Genomic DNA, 20,919 nt, shown 5'->3' with positions numbered 1-20,919 from the left:
TGTTAGTGATATTCTCATGCAAAGTGATTTTTATCTGTGTTCTGTTGAGGAAAATATTTTTGGTTAAATTTTTATTTCTACCGTAGGGAAAAAGAAACACAAGCTATTAAATATGTCATATGTCTTGAAGAATAATCCTGTTTACAAGGCTTTAAGTATGTTAGTTATCGGATGTGCTTGAACACAGTTTTTGTCTTCAGTTTCTTGAAACCTGTCTCCAATTCTCCTTTACTCATTAAAAAAAATCTATAATAGTGCTAATGTAAAAGGAAAGTGTTGCTGACAGGTTCTCTTATGAGTTAGTGTATCCTCAGCAATAAAGTGTACTGTGAGCCTGCTCCAATTTAAGAGAATAATTCAGTAGCCTATTGTAATGGTTTGGACTGTGTCTAACAGCTTTTTCAATGAGCTTTTCAATAATACAATAAGCTGCAATATGTTGGCTTGTGGCAATATTTCACTAAATGTATGTGGTGGAAAGTGAACTTATAGCATTGTATTGAATCAGGAAAAAGGTGAATTTTACAGGGTTTGCTTTATTAGTAGCAATTTTCATCTAGGTTCACTGGCCACACGGGGATCCATCTGCTGAAATTAGTCTTCGAAGGGTAAAGCCATAGCCCAGCCTGTCTAGCTGCATTAAGGTAACAGACTACAAAAAGGGCTGGAGGAAGAAATTTCCACTTCAGGGCTGGTGAACAGTAAAAGAATGTGTCTGCTGTTGGCAGTATCAATCCTTCGTCTCTTGACATGTCATATAAAGTCTATACAGCAAAATGAATGTGTCACTGTAGCACAGCACTGCTAGTTTAGCCTGGCGAGGTGTGTTTCTGTGTGTACTGGTATTCAGGAAACTAATTCATCCAGAATCCCTGGCTCCATTCTGTGCTTGCATAGTGACACCTTTCTGATTCTTCTTCAGTTTGGTTGGCGTTCCTGCTAGCTAGAGAAAGCTGGCATGAACATGCTGCTCACAACTTCCTATTGCTAGCAAGGAAGTTCCCTTGAAAATTTGGCCCAGGACTTTAGAGGGGCTTAGCTTTATGTAAAGGTTTACTTAATCCTACTCACATTTCTCTCTGAGGCCTCAGAATAGAGGAGGACTTAAATCTGTGCCTTAGACTGTCAACTGTGTAAAACTTACAATGTCAATGAATCATATTATTTGCCCAGTGTTCTCATTTTCTTTCACAACATAGAGGACAGGTCTTACTGTATCAATCTCATTAATACAAGTATTTGTACAGCACATCCCGTAAATATGGGTCCTGAAAATGCTACAAGCCTTTATTTAGTGTTGCGCTGAAATTTATTTATTGCATTTATTACAGACCGAAAAGTGACCCTAATGCTATAGGAAGCACTGGTGAGATTGCTTGCAGACCCTCTAGTGTGGTAGCAGTATTGTCTGTAGAGCTCCAATATAATACAAAGAAAAGATAAACATTCCTTGAATAAACAAAAACAAAAACAAAAGCAAAAGCAAAGAAAGGTAACCGAGAAGACACCAGTTAAATAAAGGCCTGAGTTCAGAAAATGAACACATTATAATTTAAGATTTGCACATCTGAGCAGAGTTAGAAAATGCAGACAGGAACTGGGAGCCAAATTCACCACGTCAGTGAAGCTGTGATGAATTCTTCCCAGGTTTTACAACTGCATCACTCTGTAAAGAGCCCTCAAGTAAAAAAAATTAAATATATATAGATGGAGGAACTCATCCACCCCCACATGAATTCATCCTTAATAATCCACTGAAACTCATAAAACATAAACCACATCAATCCCCCTCAGTGTATAACTAGTTATTAAATGCAAGCCCCAATATACCATAAAACTCAAAAGAAAATGGGAAAATGACACTAGCAATGTACTGTGAATGTGAATGTTATAACATATGGAGGACAAGTTTAAAAAACAGCAAGACATGCAGATCTAAAATTAACACACTTCAAGCTCCTGTGGAGATTGTACTGGACTTCAGAAACAGGATACTAATTATGTTTAAGAGACTCTTATGAATCTTGGGGATATAAAAAATAAACACTGTGTTCCTGCAGTTCACTTAAAGGTCCTGATTTCGGTGACATTGACGTTCAAATTCAGTGTAAAATGTCTGCTTTCCCTGCTGTTCCTTTTTCTTTGTTGTTTTTGCTACTTTGGGAGAAGCTCTCTATCCCATGTTGAGAAGACAACTCCTTGGGGACACGTTCCCCAGAACAAGAGAACTATTCCAATAATAGTCTTCTCCTCTGCATCAACTTAGCAGATGTATTAAAACAATAAGATTAATATGTTTGTTTATAGACGATTTCAGTCCTTGGTTGGCAGATGCTGCTGCTCCCCTGCAGTGATGAATGGAAAGAACACTGTTACCATAGCACATAATCTATAACATATATCATGTTACAACTCATATTCATGTACAGATTTAAATGGCTACTCAAAAGAAAAAAAATAAAAAGAAAACTTCATAGGAGAGGCCGTCCTGAATTATACTTGTCCAGTGAATCTGAAACTTCATCTGAAATTTTGAATGACCTTTTGTCACAGCTGGCAGAAAGCCCCATTCTAATCATGAGTTTACAGGAGGAAGCTCAGACAGTTTGGACACTGCTTCTGAAGTCTGAACTGAACTGTCCAGAGATGTTCTTTGGCTGTTCTCATACAATTTCTATTGCAGTTGGCAGAGATGTACCTAGAGCATTCCCTAAATTGTGCGACCAGTTTCATAAAAGTACACTTAACTTTCACGGCTGCACGGGGTGTTACTCATAAGTTTTACAAAAATGGCAATTCCCACACTCAAACTTTTTACGAATTTTAATGAAGCAGCCACTTTCGTAAGTATTACAGCTGCTGCAAATAACACCATTTGTACTGGAGCTCAATTATGTAGCTGTTGGACTGTGCACACTTTTTTTTAGCCTTATAATGAAGGTCTGCAGAGTAACTAATCCACACGATAAATTTTAGCTGCAGTTGGTTTGTCCTCCTGCCATGCTTCTGTTTCCCTCATTATTTTTCTGAGCTGTATGATTGAGCTGTTTGGAGGAACACCCAAACACCCTGAACACCAGGTGAACAAAGGAACTAACCAGAGAGGAACATTTTATTCTCACGTGTTTGCAGACCAGGCAAACAGCAAGAGCACAAGGCCTTACCCCTTCCCCTTCTTTGCAACAGGACTTGTTTGCAGGTGTTGAAACAGCGCTGGGGTTAGCAGTTTCCTTCTTGCTGCATACTGAGCTTCCCCCTGGACTCCAGGCTGGGGTTCACTGGGGTGTTCCCACGCTGTTTCCTCTCTCATCACTGCTTAGTTTAGCTTCTAACCAGTCCCTCATGCTGCCAAGCAGTTGTTGTCCACTATTTGTACTGAAAATTGTACCTTCAGTGCATTTTTGCTAAGGTCGGTCAGATTTAATTTTTAGGCAATTATCATTTCAGAAATACATTTCTAGAAATTTCAATAACTGAAGGAACATCTGCTTTTCTGATGAGTTTTTATGGGTTACGATTTACTAAGATATGGAAAGAAATGTGTTTTCCTCTCAAAAAAAAATTTAAGCTTTTGGTTGACCTGACATTTTGGTCACTATAAATAAGGGTGAAAGTCAGTGGCATCTTAGTCCAGGAAAAACATGACGCACTTGTTTAAACCATTCATACGTATCACCACTTTCAAAATTATTTTGGTGGGAGAAGGCTGATTATAAACTCAAGGAGGCTGAGCGTCCCTTGAAAAGATCACAGTGCTTTCATTAAATTCACATGGATGAAAGGTAGGGTGGTCTCCCTGAACTGACCACACAGTCAGTTCTGGTGACTTTTTTTTTTTTTTAAAGTGTAGCATTTTAAGTGTGGCACTTCATTCTCTCATTTTTAGAAATGCTCCCAGACAAAAAGAAACGTTTATGTCAACCAAAACATTATTTTCTTCAGCTAAAATTTCCCGACAAATTAAATTTATGTATCTAAAATTATTTTATTTCTTCAGGCAACTGGAAAATCAATGATTCAAGCAGGATGTCTTCAGTTTAGCTTAAGAAGACTGAAAAGCACCCACTCACCAAAAATATGAACAACATATTTTTAATCCCCTAAATTGTTGCTAATATACTGGCCCTTGTTTAAAATAAAAGCCTGCTTCCTTGATTCCCTATATACTTTGTCACATTTTTTCCTAATAGTACAAACCAAGTAAAATAGTACATGAGAAAAATCTAAACAGTGTTGTTATCTAGCTGGTGTATTCACTGTTTTATCTGTGAGTTTCTGGTACAGCTAATGTTGTAGTGCAGATTTGAGATTAATCCACAGCAATGTATTAATAGAATTACATTGTCTGTTAGTTAATCTGTGTAAAACTGAGGTGGTCTGTCAAGATGCCAATTTGAAATCTTAAAATGAAGAACAAAGAAAATCCAAAACCAATGTAAGTACATGGAGAAAAATATTCCCCCCTCTTCCAACTTCATAGACAGCAGACCAGTAACAGCATTGAATAAGGAGCGTGGTCATTTTGACAACTACATGCAATAGTCTCACTACTTAGCCTTTAAACTCCCATTTACCAACCAGAACTGGCTTGTGATGAGCTGGCAGCGGTTGGTGGTCATTTGGTACTAGTACAGTCTGGTTGTTTCTGAGTTGCAACACTTCTCTGAGCTGCTCCCCAGGAGGAGCAATCAAGGGCCACTACTTTCTCAGACATGTGCTTACAGTCTCTTAGAATAACCCCAGTTGTCTACAAAGCAGAAATTAACCGATCTTTATACAGTTTCATACTCCTATCTGTTAGTATATGTTTTATCAAATGATCAAAATACAGCTCAGAAGTAGTCCTTTTTTATGAGCCAAGATATTTTCGACCTACTTCACTTTCAATAACAATACAGCCTAGCAGAATCCAGCCCCAGCTAAGAGCTTGCAACCCAAATAAACTTTCAGCCTTCTTTTACAGAAGTTAAAAATCACCTCCAGATTATACGTGCTGATTCACAATGGCTGGGATTGTTACTTTACAGAATCAAGCTTATCATTATGGAGAAAAAGTCACCCATGTGACATACGTGCAGGAAAGAAACTTTAATACCTAGTGGAGTGCTGTAACATCATAATCAAGGACATCTCACTTACTGCAGAATCATTTGCATTTGGTAACAGAACCAAGGACAAATAATGAAGTCCTGAATCCTTCAACAAAGGCAAATGTAACCAATGATCCAGAGCAACTGCTGTTAAAAATCAGGGAACTGTTTAACTCGTAATGGGTCTGCCTCCCCTGATGAAGGCTCTCGACTCTACCAGCTTCAAAGTTACACACATACAAAATACAGTTGCTAGCATATAACCATATATTTAGAAATTATGCACTAGCATACAAGATGCTAATGGAAATTTCTACGAACTCAGCTTGTATGTAAGTAGGTGCTCTTTCATAAGGAAAAGCTCCATCTGTACATATAAAACAGTGCATATAGGAGGTCCCTACACACTGTAGTATCAAATTCTGGAGTATTGCCTGTTTCTGTCTTTATATTTCTCTGAGTTCGGAAAACATCACTAGCTCCATGGATCACCATGGACGGAGGTATATTTCCTGCATCATCTTGGCCAGCTTTATCTGAGTATGATTCAGACAGCTGCCCTAAAATATCAGTAGGATGTATTTTCAGTTGTGTCATTTTTTGTCCTGCTTTATTTGCTTTTTTTCTGCAAACCCCAAACCTGCAACTAATCTCTTGCAAACTGGAGCTAGAATACACCTAATAGCAAGAAGCAGGAAACATTAAGGAAATGATGCTTGAGATGTAGGCTAAAACCTGAGCTAGTAGGACATAACAGATGCCTAGAGACAAAAAATCCAGAAGGAGTACCTGTATAGGTACAGCAATCCTCCAAATCACAATGTCTTATTTCTAGGTGGCTGCCTTTTGGTCCAACCTTAGGTTTCATAAATAAGAGAGAGTGACACCTCAAAATTACATCACAGAGAAGGGAGTTGTTTTAATTCTTTTTTTTAAAATATATAATCAAGATCTTTAGGAAGGAAAAGTCATAATCTGTATTCTTTCAGTGAATTTGGGTTTATGCCTTATACTTCCAAGTGAACTTGTCTTTCTAATCTGTTTCCTTCAACAACACTGGTAAAACTAGTGCTATGCCCATTTTTATGAATCAGTTGTATTTATATGAAAGATCCCATCTCCTGCCTGAGTTAGAATGTATGTGGGACAACCACTAGGATTTGCATATGGCTTCCAGGGGGGCTAAACTTTCCCGTAGCAGCCTCTTAGTTTGGGTGTGTAAGGTAGAAAAAGGCTTACTTTAAAATTTGATCAAACTTAGGTGCCTGTTGGGTGCTGGCAAGGCCAGCTATAAGAAGATTCTGACTTAAGAAAGAGTATATTATTCTTGCACTTCGCTTCAGAAACCTCAGTTGGTTTAAGTGTTACATGGGACGCAGGATCATGCTTTTAGACTGATTCCAGTATCCTCTTCTACACCTAGCCGAAGTGCTTTTACTCAAAGTCATGTCAAAGTTTATACTGTGGATTAGTATTTACAAAGTTCAAAGCTATTACTATAAATGCTTCCATTGTTCTTGTTTAAAGATAAAAGGTCCAATTGCTCATTTATGGGTTCATAGTTGAGCCCAAAATCATGGAATGGAAGAAGCTCGGCCGACAGACTAAACAGGTATGTCCTATTGACTTATTAGTTCTTTCACAACACGCTCCTGAAAAAAACATACATATTTATTTTTTAATTACAGCTACTTCATCCACACTTAGAGACTACTTCTAACTAGCTTTGCTTTGTTACAAGAAGACATGCTGAAAGAAGAAAGAGGGCCTCAAAAGTTTGTTTCGCTTAGTGTACAACTCTTCTGCAACAACACAACACAACAGCAATCACGGAGTCCTGCCAAGTCAAGGGAGGATTGGCAGCAAACACCACTGCAGCCACATTTTGAGGAGCCATGGCACGACTGTTAACTCACACCAACTAGCGGAGAAGTAGGTAAGCTACCTAACATCTTGTAGAAAGGGAGCACAAGATCCCTCACCCTTCTTTCATCACTTGCCACAAACCTCTCCTCACCTCTACGCTGACCTGTGGGTTCGGGGTGCACACGTAAGGTTACCTTCCCTGCACATGGGAATGGAAGGTGATCGTACAACAAGAGAAAATTATATGGTAATGTATAAGGTCAGCCATCGTGACCTTATATGATTTTAGCTGTTCAGGGAAGACTGGCAGCTGCAGTAAGAGGCAAACACAGGAGGCATTAATATGCATTTATGGAAGATGGGTTTTTTTAGGGATGCACTTCAGCAAGTGTCTGTAGCACCTTACAATATGACCAAAGAATTTCTAGCTGAGATCTGAAGACAGCACTATATATAATGTATTTTCAGGATTAGATCCTTAGTATTCTCTTCATAACCAAGCACTCTCTAAGAAGTTACATAAATTCAAAAGCAAACACTTTTCAAAGTAGTCTACTAGTAATTTCAATGTTTATACCTCCACAGAGCAGTTTAAGCCCTTATGCCACCCTAAATATTATTTAAGATGATTTGAAAGTTTATGCCATTTGAAAAATCTGAGGTGATTTAGGTGATCATGGCACCAGAGGACTTAATGTGCCTTAAAACCATACACTACTCTGATGATTTTAGGCAATTTAAGCACTTATGCCATCATAAAATAGTTTAAGTGCTTGGACTATCTTGAATATTTAAGGTGGTCTAAAAGTTCATACTACATCACCTAAGATGGCTTAAACAGTCAATTCTTCATCTGAATACATCTGAGCATAATTTGTAAATTATCTAAAAATTTTCTAAGTGGAATATTACCTAATAGCTACATAAAATTTCATGGCAATTACAAAAATAGTTTTACAATATTATTATTATTATTACAGAGTTAGTCCAAGTCAATATTAGCACATTTCCACTGCTGATCAGAACTGCTCTCTAAAAATGCAACACCAGTTTTAATTTCTAAACACAGCAAGATTTATGAAATCAGGGACTCAAGTGTTAATGGCTTTATCTTAGCAGAGAGTCACCTAAAGTTTTCAGCATTGATTATAAAAGTCATCAAATAAGATATTTGTAGATACATTTATGTACATTAAAATGACACAGTATATCATACCTAGTTCTTCTAAAATATTTCCATCTCTGAGTTGAATGAAAATTTAGATTTTGGGAACACAAATAAAGATTATTTTTTTATTAAAACAATATTTGCTTTAAAAATCATCCATATCCAGTGTTATGAGAAGAGTCAGCATGACACACTGTCATATACCAATCAGTTTCCATCACTGCCGCCATCAGAGTAATGAAGTGTCGTGCAAAAAACCTTATCTAACAACATAGCTATCGCTATTTGAAGATCGTGAAGATACAAAAATTGCTATAATTAATACTTTTGTCTATGTGTAACTTCTGGATATTTAACACCATGTCGCTGCTTTCTGATGTAGTTGTGCAGGGAACACTGTAAAATTTGAACTGTTTTCTACCCAGCTCCTACTAGACAAGCAACATAAAATCTCGACACCGTTTGTCAGCCTTATTGGCCACGTCATGATGGGATACAAAAATTAACTTGATGGAGAGAGCATATCTGTCTCTCTCAGCTGTGCTAGTGCCTCTATGTGGTAGGAATGGCAAACACTAAAACAGTACAGCCAGCTTGCAGCATTTCAGCAGTTAACTGAAATCAACCAAGAATACTGGTTGTTGGTTAGATTAGTTGGTTAGAATTTGCAAAAATAGAGTATTTCAGTCCCATATTTTACCAAACTCTCTAAAATAGGCATTTTCTTTCACCTCTATATGCACAAATTTTTTGTGTTGCCAGCATCTAAATGAAAGTATGAATAAAATCCTGATAATTGTTCGGGCACTGGTCTTTCTTTGAAGACTAGTGCCTAAAAAAATCTCCTTAGATCTAGAAAGCAAAGTACTAAGCCAGGGTGGGAAAATTAGCTTCACTGAAGCTCCCATCACAAAAAGGAATCCGATACTGCTTATACACCGCTCTCATTCACTGATCTCTTCTCACCATCTCCCACCAATTGCCAGATGCCTATAATAGTATTTCTGTACACACACATTAAGCAACATTGTCTTCTTATGCTTTATTTTTTATTTATGTTAATGAGACAAAATTACTCTAGCAAAGAACAGAATATTTACTATTCTTATGGCTAAACAACATCTGTGAAATCTTTGTTAGTCAGGATCCTGAACAAGCCTCTAAGTCTTACTGGCAAAAGTGCATTCATACACACAGAGAAATACCTGACCAGATGAAAAATTCTGTCCCTATTAAAATTATATGGGATGTACTCTGAGCAGACTTAATTGGTATTGATATGGGAGATGAAGTATCAGTGTAATACTCCACAATTAGTTGTGCAGATCTGTTCAGTCTCCTTTACAAGTTCATCTCTCTGAATAGCTTCAGCAAGTTAAACCTTAAAAGCCATTCAGATGGGATTCAGGCATTATTCTTTAATTATTATTAAAACTGGAGTCTACAGTGGGAGAAAAAAGCAATGCTGAGCTAATCACACTCTTATTCTAGTCTCATAGGGAGACTTCATTTGTGAGTTTCCCAAAAAAAAAAAAGGATGACATAGATGTCATGGGTTCATGAGTCCCACAATGCATTTCTTTCTCTCTTCATTAATCTGTCACTAATTCAATCTGTGAAGGCTGTGTCATAATCATATCTTACATTTCTCCCCATTACTGTGGAACAAATTACAACATTTTTCATTTCAGAAAGACTCCACTATTATTTCTGCTGTTGACAACAAGTTCATAAGGTAGAGCGCTCAGTCCTTCCAGCCCCTGCCCCTAGCTTAAAGCCATTTCTTGAAAACAGAGAAAAAATTTACACACAAAATAATAAGGGCATTATATCATCCCTCATCACACCTATTAGAAGGATGTTAGTTCTTGAATTCAGGAAAATAGTCTATCTTTTTTCATGACACTGTTTCTTTCATAGTTGTACTTTAACCTGTTCTCTAAAAAAAAAAAAAAAAGACCATTCATAATAAAAATTAAAACCTGAAAACGTATATGATCTAATCTAAAAAAAATACATCTAAAAAAACACCTAAAAAAAAAATCTAAAAAAAAAAGAACTCTAACTTCATGCAGAATTACTATTGTAAACAGTAAAATGAAGCCACTTGTGAGACTGGATTGCTCAAAAGATTAATAATATCAGACAGTTTAGCACATAGAAATCTTTTCATATTCATTGTCAGTTCTCAAAGTTGTTACCATCTGATGACTGCTTCCAATTGGAAATAAAATGGATTTGGTGGTCTCAGTCACCTTTTCAGGAGACCCTAATCCACTTCACTAAACATTACTGCATTTGACACTGGATGAAAAAAGGGACAAATATTGAATATTTAAACAGCCAAATAAACTTCTTATTCCTAAAAGTATCAAATTCAGGCACATGTTGCCCATTGGAATCTTGCAGAATCACTCACTAAACTGAGGCTTCTGGTAGTGAAAATAGTCTTTTATTCTCCAGGACCACTATTCTAAAACTGAAATACCACCTAAAATGTGATAGTGAATTTATCTTAAAGCAATAAGGTTTATGTCATCTACAAAGTAATGATGCTGACATTTTAAATATATTCTCCTGACACTCTGTGAGACTTGATTTCATTCGTGTATTTCTGATCTGTGATCTTCAAATTCATTTTGCAATTACAAAGAGCAAATCTAACCATCCTAGACATATAATCTCAAATACCAGAATACCTGGGATGTTACCGATGGCAGAAATTTTAACTGTACATCAATCTACAGTTAATTTCCTGATTTGTTTGATTGCCTAGAACTGTCCTGAATAATCCTGGGGTATGTCTATGTTATGTCTACGTTAATTCAGTGAAATAGGAGCTGATCGGTAGGTTGAAGCAGCTGGTGCTTGGCCACCACAACTACATTATTTGCAGCTGAGGACCTTTTTTTCAGACACATTTAGTCTGGTCTCCTGGTATAGCACACCATACAAGCGTAGCCATGTTGTCCAAAAAAACAGCCAAACCCTCAAATTCCAATGAAAAGTTGAACACATCTGGTGCACACCTGGAGTGAAGTTTGCAGTTTTGGGTTTTTTTGAAAGAAAACTACTTCATGCACACCAAAGTTCTGTGAATTAAACCAACTCTCTGTAACTGGAAATGATTGAGAGATCCACTTCAAACTGCACTACTGCTCCAAATCAAAATGCTGAGTTTGAGAGAACTAACATTAATTTCTTTCATGTTTCCAAAGTGGATATCGATAGATCTAAGCAACGCAATAAGTGGAATCAGAAAACCAGCAAAACTAAAAGTAAAATAACCTCATGCATTCTGAAGCTGTAGTGCAAAAGTTATTTCCACCTTCTGCTTTAAGCAGTCAGCTATCGTAAGAGAAATTCCATACATCTGTTCACTATTATCTTGGGTAGCTGCTTTATCCCCAAACACTTCCTCACAGGGTATACAACCAATCATTAATGTAATACTTTCCTTTTGAGCAGGACGTAGATGTTCTGAAGACCTGTGTTTTTTCTATTACTCTAAAATCTCTCACTGTAACAGTGCCTCCAGGGTAAATGTCCCCTTTCCTGTGCTGCTTTTGTTTTCAGTGTGCAAATCTACAGAGGAAGCTGTACCTTCAGCTTAGTTTAAAAAAGTCATACACAAACAAAATTTGCCTTTTCTTTGGCGTTGCAGGGAGGTGAAGGTTCATTTCTGAAAATGAAGCCCTAGAGCTGTAATTCACTGTTGGTAGGTCATGCTGTCCAGAATGGCTTTGTTCTGAAAGGTGATTAAACAAACAGGAAATATTCAAGATAATTTCTTAACTTGATATGATTTCTATCTTGGTAAAATTAGTAAGATAACACAAGTATGTTTGAGGTTTTTTTATCCTGATTTAGTCATTGCATTTATTATTGCATTTATTTTAATTTCAGAAATAAAGTCAACTCTTCCACAGCAGAATACTAGCAAAGTTCTATATGCACTGTGTATCATCATCAATAGATATTTTTCAATAACCACCATTTTATTGCTATCACTGCAATAGTAGTCTATTTCTGACCTGTAAGCTTAGATAGGTATCCTTGATGGATCATATTTTGCATTACTGTGCCTTATCTATTTATACAGGAAATAAGTGAATACATATCTCTTAGACTTCTTGACACATTTGTAGCTGTTGGTTGGCGTTTCATTAAAGACAGAAATATTGGTATATAAATTACAAGCACATAACAAACCTCCATGTATGCTTCCAGATCCCTACATCTGCAGTCCCAACATGCAAGCAGAGATGCTACTAGAAGCCTTCAGCATGAACAGCTGAAAAAGAATAGGAAAAACAATGTTTCTCCAGGGAACAGATTTGTTAGGGACCATAAGATGATGGATAGTAGTGTCAGCAGCAGAAGGTAATTCCAGAACTCTACCTGCTTGTCACCTCTGGAGCTCCAGCATATAAGGCGAACACGTTTACCACAGGAAAAGGGTATGTGAATCTGTGCTGTGATTGTTACTGAATCCTGCTTTCTTACCTGACACTATCTCAGAGAGGCACCTGGAGTTAATTTCATGACCAACATGACAAAAGGACCCCCCAAAAAATCCCTGTCTGCATTAAACATTGCTGTTCAGTACCAAAAAATGTGGCTTGAATATCTGATATAACTTTCCCACAAAAAAAAAAAAAAGGTTTTGCTCTTTCTAATACTTTTTCCTCTAATTTTCTGTTTTGATGACACATTTTTTCCAATTTCCTGTTGCTTTACATACTGTAACTATCCTGGAGACACTGAAGATATACAATACAATTTTAACTTCTTTTAATTAAACAACATTCTATGCATTTGTTTTTTTCATTGGATTTAATAAAAATAAGCAATATAATTTTCATTTCCAAGAAAGACCACCATTGTGCAAGCCATATGTTTATGTTACCACTCTGTCCATTGAAGTTAGCATATGTTCTTACGCTGAAATCTTGACATAAAACACATTGGTGTTCTCAGGACCAAGATTACTATTTTCCATTCTCTGCTTCTCTGCCTCTTTTCAATGGCCTGAAGACTAATGCTGAAGTAGGAGAATAGTGCAAAGCTTGGGATGCCTTCACTTGCAGATGCACAGGCCTCTAGCAGAGGCTTTGTGAAGACCTGACTGAACACCAACAGCCAAACTATTCCAACTAGACACCTCTGCTTTGCATTGACAAACAGAAACTCTCCATTGACACAGAGACAGTAGGACAAACACTGCATCTCACTGTTCCTCTTCACTAGATCTCTTATCCTGTTTATGGTGAATCACAGCTGCACGACAATCCTTCAAAGCATACTGACTCCTTGCTGCAAACTTGTGTCCACACCAAACAGCACTGGTCTTTCATAGGATGGAAGAGGGTGAAAATACATACCACAAAGATGATCAGAGGGCAGGAACACCTCTGCTCTGAGAACAGACTGAGAGAGTTGGAGCTGCTCAGCCTGGAGAAGAGAAGGCTCTGGGGAGACCTTATAGCAGCCTTCCAGTACCTAAAGGGGGCCTACAGGAAGGATGGGGAGGGACTCTTTATCAGGGAATGTATTGATAAGATGAAGGGTAGCAATTTTAAACTGGAAGAGGGTAAGTTTAGATTAGACATCAGGAAGAAATTTTTTACTCTGAGGGCAGAGAGGCACTGGAACAGGTTGCCCAGAGAAGTTATGGATGCCCCATCCCTGGAAGTGTTCAAGACTGGATGAGGCTTTGAGCAGCCTCGTCTAGTGGGAGGTGTCCCTGCCTGTGGCAGGGGGGTTGGAACTACGTGATCTTTAAGGTCCCTTTCAACATGAACCATTCTATGATTCTATATTAGACAAACCTCAGCTTTATTTTAGAATCATCGAATCTGTTGGGTTGGAAGGGACCTTTAAAGGTCATATAGTCCAACCCCCCTGCAGTAAGCAGGGACTTGTTCAACTCGATCAGGTTGCTCAGAGCCTCATCAAGCCTGGCCTTGAATGTCTCCAGGGATGGGGCCTCCACCACCTCTCTGGGCAATCTGCTTCAGGGTCTCACCACCCTCATTGTAAAGAGCTTCTTTCTAATGTCTAATCTAAACCTACCCTGCTCTAGTTTAAAGCCATTGCCCCTCATCCTATCGCTACATGCCCTTGCAAACAGCCCCTCCCCAGCTTTCTTATAGGCCCCCTTCAAGTACTGGAAGGCTGCTATAAAGTCTCCCCAGAGCCTTCTCTTCTCCAGGCTGAACAACCCCAACTCTCTCAGCCTGTCCTCATAGGAGAGGTGCTCCAGCCCTCGGATCATCTTCGTGGCCCTCCTCTGGACCTGCTCCAACAGGTCCATGTCCTTCTTGTGCTGAGGGCTCCAGAGCTGGATGCAGTACTCCAGGTGGGGTCTCCCCAGAGCAGAGCAGAGGGAGAGAATCACCTCTCTGGATCTGCTGGCCACTGTTCTTTTGATGCAGCCCAGGATGCAATTGGCCTTCTGGGCTGCAAGCACGCATTGTTGGCTTATGTCCAGCTTTTCATCCACGAGTACCCCCAAGTCCTTTTCTGCAGGGCTACTCTCTATCACATCATCCCCCAGCCTGTATTGATAACGAGGGTTGTCCCAACCCAAGCGTAGGACCTTGCACTTGGCCTCATTGAACTTTATAAGGTTTGCCCAGGCCCACCTCTCCAGCTCGTCCAGGTCCCTCTGGATGACATCCCGTCCCTCTGGCACATGGACCACACCACTCAGCTTAGTGTCATCAGCAAACTTGCTGAGGGTGCACTTGATCCCACTATCTATGTCATTGATGAAGATGTTGAACAACACCGGTCCCAGTACAGATCGCTGAGGGACACCACTTGTGACCCCTCTCCATCTGGACATTGAGCCATTGACCACTACCCTCTGGATGTGACCATCCAGCCAGTTCCTTATCCATGGAACGGTCCACCCATCAAATCCGTATCTCTCCAACTTAGAAGGATGTTGTGGGAGACGTGTCAAAGGCCTTGCAGAAGTCCAGATAGATGATATCCGTTGCTCTTCCCTTGTCCACTGATGCAGTCACTCCATTGTAGAAAGCCACGAGGTTGGTCAGGCAGGACTTGCCCCTGGTGAAGCCATGCTGCCTGTCTCGAATCACGTCTGTGTTTTCCATGTGCCTTAGCATAGCTTCTAGGAGGATCTGTTCCATGATCTTCCCAGGCACAGAGGTGAGGCTGACAGGGCAGTAGTTCCCAGGGTCCTTCTTTCTACTCTTTTTAAAAATGGGTGCGATGTTTCCCTTTTCCAGTCACCAACTGGAAAAAAAAATTCAGTCACAAACTGAATTTTCTCTACAAAAATGCATGAATGTTATTTTATAAAGCTATGACAAGCAGAGGATCTGGGACACAACAGTGTCAGTATTTTTCTGCATTTTCTGTTATATGCAGTAGTCTGTGGTTATGTACTGTTATTTATGATATGGTATTACCAGGGAAATTAATTATGCCATAGATTTTATGTGCAGAATCTGGCTGTATTAGCTTGCCTCTTGTTCTCTGTTGTAACCAGTACTGCAGATGTATTCTCATTCAGAAACTGTTTGCAAGAAGAACTTGCAAACTGAGCCCAACAGTAGGAACACAAAAATGTTAATTGCTTTTCTAAATGAAATACAATAAGGAGGAAATTTTTTTTTCTGTTATGCAAAAATAAAGTAAAACAAAACACTCCCTGCAACTAAAGTTTTTAACCCAGTATTAAAATAGTTCTTGTGTAATGAGAGGTTTCTTTGTTCATTGTCTTCTTCTTCCATATGCCATTGTAAAAATCTGTGTTTCAGTACAGGTCTCACAGATTTCTGTGTGTTGTACACTAGCTGTCATTCCAGCTATCCTTAGGAGAGACAAAACAATAAGGAAAATCAATTTATTGGCCTACAGATGTGTCCTGGTTTCAGCTGAGATACAGTTAATTTTCTTTCCAGTGGCTGCTATGTTCCAGATTTAGTATGAAAGTAATATCGATAATGCATATTGTTTTAGTTGTTGCTAGGTGATGTTTATACAATTCAAGGGCTTTTTTCAGCTTCCCATAGAAGCTGAGAAGGAGCATAGACAAAAAAAAGAAATGATCAGTGGAATATTCCATACCATAGACGTCATACTTGATATATAAATGAGGGGTGGCTGAGGGGCGGGAATCTGCAAGCACTGCTTGGGGTGAGCTGGGCAACCAATTCACCGGGTGGTGAGAGTGACTTGTGTTGTATTACTTTATCTTGTATATTCTTTTACCATTATTATTATTATTATTATTATTATTGGGGTTTTTGGTTTGGTTTCGTTTATATTATTGTTCTATTAAACTGTCTTTGTTTCAACCCACAAGTTTTTTTCACCTTTCCCCTTCTTTTCCCCCTCTTCTCCCTACCCTTCTGGGGGGCAAGGGGGACAACAGTGCGAGCAGCTGAGAGCTGGGGTTAAACCATAAGAAGATGAAAAAAGATAGTGTTTAAAATGAGATCTAGGCAATTCTCTTTTTCAAAAACTGAAATATGCTGTATGAATACTATTGGGCATTGGAAAGAAATTTCTTCATTGTTTCTATTTTTATTATTATTTACAAAATTTCATAAGGCAATCCAATAGAAACAAAGTAATAAGAAAATGAGACTCATTAACCTGAGTTACTTGCATTATACACAACTGTAACATTGTTGAACTAGTTCTTTTTATACTCTGCTGATCATTTACAGATAATCAACATTCCTCTGGATGCTTGACTAAAAAATGCCTTAGAAATTAAAGCTAAATATATAGCACACTGTATTGGTAGAGACTGCACTTCACAGAGCAATTCTCTGTACATTGAACTGTAAAGATAAAAGGTAGTTCCCAACTATTTGCCATTGTAATTACACTATCAGATAGTTTTAGAGAACGTACCATGGCTAAGCGCGCAAAATGCAATGGATAATAGGCAGCAAATTAATTAGTTATCTGGCTTTTCAATCACAAGGGAAGTCCTGTTCTTCATGCTATCTTTTCTGACACGCTAACCTTGTGTTTGTAGTATCACTTTGAGCCATGTTACTGCAAGTATCAGGACAGGCACACAAGATGACAATTTGATAGGTCATCTTGATATCTTCCTTTTTCTATTACAAAACAAACTGTTCTTCAACGGGCAAATCAGGGGATAGAAATAACTGGGGTAGCCTTGTTGTGAATTTCCCAGCATCAAATTTATGAAAAATTCAGGCTCTACTCTCCCAAATAAATCATCCTGTGAGTCAGCTGCAGTTTGTAGCAGCACATAAATAGAGCTCACACATGCATACACAGCCAAACATAAAAGAGTTTTAAATCTTTCCCTGGCAGATGAATTCAGTCACAGTGTCTGGTATTTCATTGGGTGATATTCACTAATGCTCATACTTATGGTTTTAATAACAACATAAAAAGCTACTCTAACTTGTTTGTGAGCCCACCTTTTTCCAAACTGTTCCAACTTTTCAACTCAGTATGTCTCACCATTAGTCAGTATTTTAGGAGAAAAATAAATGAGTTTGGAATGGAGAAAGGGGAAAGGACAGCGGAAAATGTCCTTTTTTGGTCCTAACAATGTTTTGGGGGGTTGTGGTTTTGGTTTGGTTTTTTTTTTATTTTTGTAGGGGTTTTTTTGTTGAGGAGTTACTTATGTAAGTCCCTCTTTTCTTGTTATTTATACCTATCTGAAATCCTTACCTCTGATTACCCTAGAAGAATATAATAATGTCATAACTAAAAGATGACTCCAAGAGGGCAACAGCATCAGAGGATGAACACTTAAAGAAATACTCCCTTTAATTCTAGGATCCCTATTAATAAAAACCCGAAGGAAGTAGGAGTACCTAAGATATGACACTTAAGCACAGAAACTCACTGAGCTTTTCCAAATATATACCATTTTGACTGTATTCCCCACAAAAATTTTAGACTTCAACAGAAGAAAGGAATTGACTTTTTATTATTATTTTTTTCGAAGTGTAATGCCCCAAGTAAAAGAAATTTTTATCTAAATAACTGTCAGACATAGGCAACTCTAGTAATAATCATCTTTAATAGAACATGACTAGAGCTTTTCAAATGCACTAGATTCTTCCTCAGGAAAAATAAATTGCAGAGCTTCAACATTTATTCCCACTTAATGGAAAATTGGTCTCTGGATACGTTGATGTGTACACTACCTAATACATTTTCTTTTATCAGAGCCCTGGAAGGCCACTAGAAAATGTCCTCTTCTGGAGCTTGGAAAAGGGTTTTTCTCAGGAGTAGCTAAGCAGTTGTTCTCAGAACAGCCTCTGACCTACCTGGCTGGGATGTTGCATGCTAAACACCTACAGTCCTACATGGAGGAGATAAAGTTAACAGCAAGAGAAAGAGATTGTGCCTCTATAACCCTACCACAAATTCCTCTGAGCTTGACTTCTTCCTTTCTTTTTTAAGGTACATATTGGCCACCTCTTACTCCCCTCTTTAACCACACCTGGAGTTAAGTTATCTCTTACTACCTTTATACACCATTGTGAGGCTAAGCAATCGTATCATAAGGACTTCAGCAACTGACATAGAACATGGTGGACAACCAAAGTTGTGAGTCATTTTCTCCTAACAAGACAATGTAAGGCAATTTTTAAAATTATGTAACATAAATAATGACCCATTGATTTTCACAGAAACGTAAGCAGAATCACTATCTATTGCTGGTATATATGTATAGAGGACTGCTGATTAGATTTAATTCTAGAAAAACAGATTCTCTTTTAATTTCTTCATGTCAGAGAGTATTGCAGGGTAGACAATATATTCATATGCAGACACTGTTTTACATAAGAAATAGTGTTTGATTGAAAGCTTGTCTGTTTCAGTGCTGTTTTGACTAGACCATACATATTGACAAGACAGGAAGAAAACTTCATGAACACAATTTGAGGAGAACCAAATTCTTTCTTAATATAACTCCAGCGATTTGTACAGACTCTGTTTTCCCATAGTGTCATCATTACCATAGAAAAAGAAATATCAAGGACTGTACCATACCTAAATATAAACTTCGCAAACATTTGGTTCTAGGCTGGACTTTCAGATCAGACTATTCTACCACCTGCACAAAAGCTTCTCTTCATTCTCCATTTGAATGGATTGCATCTCAAATCACTGATTGTCAACATTTTGTTGCTCAAGCTCTGCTTTCTTGAGATAGAGAGCAAGCCGAAAGGTAGATCACATAAAGGCTTCATTCTGAAAACCTCATGTGTGACCTTCTCCTCTTCACCCGTGTATGTGAAATCAATCCCATATGAGAGTTTTGGGATTAACTTCATTGGACATAGGAGTTGAATTTAGAGACATAGGTAAACAACTCACTGAAAAACAATAGATGAAATATTCCAATGCATTTTTAACTCAAGTCTGACCCCAATCTATAAAAGAAAAAGAAACAAACAAAAATACCAACATTCAGATACACCAAGATAAGACTAATTGCATACTGAAATCAAGGAATGAATGTCCAGATTTTTTCTTACCTACTCTTTCACCCTCCTACCTTGACTATTACTTTTTACTTCTTTCTTGGCCCTTGCTTTATGCACATTGTATATGATACAACACTTGTAGGTTGATGTTGAATAATTTGTAAATTAGTGATTTTTGAAGACAAAGATAAAGTTTCTGCTGGGAAGCTGGCACTAAAATGCTGGTTCCAGAAGGACTTACTATGAACCTCAGGTCCTGAATGTCAAATACCATTCTTTTTGGTTAACTGACCACAGACACCTGGAGTGCCAGTCTCAAGTAACATGAAGGAAAAACTTTTCTGGAAGTATAATAGTTATTTTAACAGATCCCAGAAAACAGTGGGGATGTGAAGAAGTAGGGGAACAATTTTATAGAAAGTGTTTCCATTTTTGTCACAGATTGGTAAAATGACATAGAAGATGCATCACTGTAAGGGTAGTATCAACCTAAATAGGGGTATGTCTGAAGTAACAAGAAAATAAAATGTTGCTTGTGGTTTCTCTTACACAGTCATGCTGAGTCCCCTTTTCTGTTGTGTCTAACACCTCCCATAAGCAACCAGAAGTTACATTTTTAGATAGCAGCTATCTGAGATCCATTACTCTTCCTTCTAGGTCAGTCAACCACCCTAGAGGACTGGTTGCAGAGACTGTTATCTAGTAGTGGATTTTCTTCCCTCTCCACCCTACAATCTCTAGAAACCACACCTAAAATATGACCATAAAAACATCAGCTAGAATTTACTATAATTTTCTCTTCTTCCTGCACTATGCTAATGGCATAGAAACATGATAAATGCTTACTTCCTTGCTTCTGTTGCACACAGGTCAAAGATGGAAAATATTCTAAGCTTGTTTTCTCAGTGCAACTCAAAACACACTTACCAGGTGAATCAAGATGGCTGGAATCATCTTCCAAATACCCTGTTTTTTTCTGATGTTTTATAATTTGAACATTCCCTTAGGTGTGCCTATGACGCAGTGACACAAAATCAAATCAGACATGACACAGATAAAACCAAAAGATAAGATGTACTTACCCAGAAAAATGCACTCCCCATGACCACTGCTGGATCAGGCCTTGGAGACAGTTTACCTTCAATGAGACAGCATTGCACTTGATGGTACCTCTACCAATTCTGGCATGCATTGTCATTTCTGCATTTTTCTGATGCACGATGAACTCAGTCAGTACTAGGCCACCTGTTACACTGAAGAATGTCATATAGTGCACTATTAACACTGATAAATAATTTGTCATTGTTCTGCATCAAAATCAGTG

The sequence above is a fragment of the Rissa tridactyla genome, chromosome Z (genome assembly GCF_028500815.1).
Source record: "Rissa tridactyla isolate bRisTri1 chromosome Z, bRisTri1.patW.cur.20221130, whole genome shotgun sequence".
Lineage (NCBI taxonomy): Eukaryota > Metazoa > Chordata > Aves > Charadriiformes > Laridae > Rissa > Rissa tridactyla.
This window is presented reverse-complemented; position numbering follows the sequence as displayed.